The sequence below is a fragment of the Lycium ferocissimum genome, chromosome 7 (assembly GCF_029784015.1).
Source record: "Lycium ferocissimum isolate CSIRO_LF1 chromosome 7, AGI_CSIRO_Lferr_CH_V1, whole genome shotgun sequence".
NCBI classification, from domain to species: Eukaryota; Viridiplantae; Streptophyta; class Magnoliopsida; order Solanales; family Solanaceae; genus Lycium; species Lycium ferocissimum.
The window spans coordinates 5943578-5947760 of record NC_081348.1 but is presented as its reverse complement, the minus strand read 5'-3'; positions in this window follow the sequence as shown (position 1 = coordinate 5947760).

Below are 4183 nucleotides of genomic sequence, written 5' to 3'. Positions count from 1 at the left end.
CGGTCCATTCTCTTAATAGCAATGAAAATCGGGAGGTTTTGGTTGGAAAGGTACAAGAGGTGGTGCAACAGGCCAAAATCAACGAGTTGCCTAGTTTTGGTGATACACAATTGACGGTTTTACGGAAGCGAGCTATGGATTTGAAAAATGCTAGAGATGATTTTGGAAGTGAAGAAATTTGGATAGTGGTCTCACAACAATACGTAGTCCTCAAATTGTCAAAGAACTTAATGTGACAAAGGAACAAGGCATTGCGACAAGGACATTGTGTGTCCTAACGCTTTTAAGACTCTTTTAGGTTGAGAGGAGCATCCCGGGATGTTCTAAAACTCATATTGTACATCCGAAATTGGCAAACATGCTAATGCAGCAACAAGTTGCAAGTTTGGTTTGTTCGGTCCCAATCTTGAAGCCGTTGATGGTCACATTGAACACTTCAGTGTTTTAGATCCCTACTCAGTCTATGGAGATATTTGGTGAGTAGCATGATGACTCTCAACTGCGGGGAATGACCAAGATGTGGATAAGATTGTGGCCTCCGCTCGAAACGTTTAACTATAAGGAAGAGTGACCAAAAAGGTGGTACGAGTGTATAGAGTTGGGCGGACATAGTGGAGGGAGGATGGGCGGGTTTCATCCCCGCCCAGATGCGCGACAAGTTGAGTCGATGGCCCCGACAATTTGTGCCAATCATGGTTCCTTAGCTTGTGGCTCAAATGAGTGTACCTTTGAATGTAAGTGTTCGAATATTCAATTGACCCCTACTAATGTTCTTCGTACTTTAGTGTCCGTGATATGGAAAATTTGAATGCTATGGATAATCTGCTCTAAAAGGAAGTCTATTGGAATTGTGGCGAAGGTATGAGCAGAGCTTTAGTGGAAGATCCTTTGGAAGCTTTGATGGTGATTTGAGCTTTGACATATTTGATGAAGAAGATGAGAATGAAATATTAGATGAATGCTTTGCTAAGGTAGGTAGGGATGGAGATCTTTCACTTAGGCAACAAAGGAGTGGATTCAAGACAAAGAAGACTCATGGAAGAAAACATAGTTGAGATGGTAAAGTGTCTGAGGAGATTGTTCTAAGACAACTGCCAATGAGAGTGGCAAAATAGAAGGAGACAAGGTTAAAATCAACAAAGGTCGATAGATCCTAGACTTGATGAAGTATCGAGATTTTGAAGAGTTTGTTGGAAGTAGAAGACAAGGTGAAGAATCAGATTTTTATCGAGCTACGTCTCCTTGAAAATTCACGATTCCAAAAAAACTAGGGTCGACTCTATATTCTTGCTTATTTTAATATTTCACTATTTAAGTATTATCGGTTGTAATATCGTCATAGAGTGTGTTATAAACTGTGATGATCATAGAGTATTTAGTGCTTTCTTAACTTCTTATTTTTTACATGCATGTTAGTTAGTAGAGGTTTTTACGCCTCGATAGGATTAGTAAGGTAAGGCTAGCCTCTCCTTGCTTGTACTTTCCTTTGCGTTTCGCTTTTATTAAATGAATAAAAAACTAGCCCTAGGCACCTCGCCTAGTGGATTTGCTTAAAAAAAATGGTGCCACACATGGACACATATCACAAGAATCTATCAATATCAATGGTGCCATACATGGACACATATCCAACCACTCGATCGAAGCCTCGAAGACAACTGCATCCCTAATCACAAACATGGAAACAAGCCAATAGATCACAACAACACAACAAACCACAACCAAACTATTACCACCTAAGTAATTCATACAATGCGAAGACGTAACATGTTTTCTCCCAACATCACTAACTACACACATATGCTTCGCTAACCGAAGTCTAACTATGGAGTGGCCGTAACCTACAGTGCCGGCGACGAGGAGAAAATCACACCTTTTCTTTGTCTTTACGGAGCGCCTCCAAATACTCAAAGTCTAACCATAATCGAATTTTAAGTTAGAAAATAGCAAGAACAATACCAATATTGCTAGGCATGCAGAGACCCAATCCCGAAATATAATGCTCCCAAAGGTATGAACATGTAGACCCTCGTCCGAGACCTCACAGATACAAGTCAGACATGCAGACATATATCAAAACACGGTACGGACTCACTCGCAGTCTCGGAATTTCCAACGGAGGTCTGTTTGACCAGGTCAACACCCAATGAACAAATACTAATTTTCCAACCAATAACTCGAAATGCTCCTAAAGGCCTTGGAAACTGAACCAAACATTCCACCAAGTTACAATCGACCATCCGGACCTCTCGGAATCAATGAATTTTTGAAAAAGGTCCGTTTAACCAAAAGTCAATTATTGGTCTTTAAGGCTCAATTTCACAACAGACATCATACTCTTGCCCGATAACCGCGAAAACTGTACCACCCATCCCCGCGGGTCAAAATCGTACTAATAGGGCTCGAGAAAAGGTCAACGGGGGTGAATAGGTCAAAAGTGCTATAACTACCAAATGGGTCGTTACACAAGTTCAATCCCAAATATCTCATGGGAAACTCCCCTAAAGAAATACATGTAATCTCCAGTAGCCTTGATTTGATATTGTCATCCACCCTAGCTATGAACATGTTATATTTGTTCAGGTTTTTCTTTAAGATAGTTACTTCTGAAAAATGATGTAGTACCGCCATAACCCTATTGACTGATGCTTCATTAGCTTTATAGGTGATCATTAGATTATCTGCAAATATGAGATGGATGAGTTTCAAGCCATTGCACATAGGGTGAAATCTGAAATCATGTAACTGTGCCATTTTACCCAAAGTTCTAGATAGGTACTCCATTCACATTAATCGAGCATCAAACTATCCATGTCCTGCTCCATTCACATTAATTAAGAACTTTGTAGTTGTCACTAGTCTTTTGAAAGGCAATTCTAGGACTCGCCTGGGGGCGGGGCACTGGCAAAATGCCTTGAGGCTTACGTGTGGGGCTTAGTTCTGTGAGGCTTATGCCCTAAATGCCTGACTGTATACCCTAAACACGTTTAACGCCCAACGCTTGGGGCTCGCCTAAGGGTTATTACATAAATTATGTGTCAAATTTCTCAATTAACATTATTGACCCTCATAATTCTATTATGTATTAAATGAATGACGATTAATAGTTTTCTTCATCTATCGAAATAAGACGATTGAGAGTAACTCAAATAACAAACCCTAGTATTGCATATTTACTATTTGAGAACACTGTGAGGGTCGATATAACTTAACATTTTTAAAAAAAATACATAGCCTAATTTTACATCCTTATATCTTCACGTTTTTTTTCCTATGTCTCAAAATGATCATAGTTTATTATTTTACTTATTGAAAGTAATTTTATTTATATTCCCGAAGCAGTGACGTTTTAAATATTATATGATAAAGTTTATTGATTATTTTCTTTTAGGGAGGTAAATTGCATAATATGATAGTAGTATGCTTTAGGAAATTGTGATTCTTTTACTGTTTGAAAGTTAAGATGTTAGCGTTGGTTTGCATCTCATAAGTTTTAAATCAATTGTATTAACTATACTTGTAAAATCACGTTAGAAGTTTTGTTTTCTATGAAGTTTTTTAATTATGTTTTTATTTTTTTTAAACTATTAGTAAAATAGCCCTGCCTCACACCCCCGCCTTTTAAAACACTGGTTGTCACACATATCATGACAAGCTGGATGAATCTCTGAGGAAATTTAGACCCAATCAACATGTCTTCAATGAACTCCCAATTCGCCATATCATATGTCTTCTGCAGATTAATCTTCATGTACTTCTTGGGTGGTCTGTACTTCTTGGGTGGTCTTTCTTTTATAATGTCTGAGGTGATCATGGCAAATAAGTACATTATGTACTAAAGATCTACTGTGAACAAAGGCTGCTTGAGATTCAATCACAAGGCCAGGCAGAATCAACTTCAATTTCCGACACATCAAATTTGATATGCATTTGTATAACACATTTCAACGTGAGATTGGCCTATATTGACTAGCACCCATAGGCTGATCCACTTTAGGAATAAGGGAAATCATGATTGCATTTATCTGTTTCAGTATCTTTCCATTTCTAAAGAATTCCAGCACAATAGCTGTGACTTCCGGACCAATTATATCCCAAGCTCCTCTATAGAACCCACTATCATATCCATCTGGACCTGGACTTTTATAAATGTGAATCCACCAAATTGCATCCTTTACCTTCT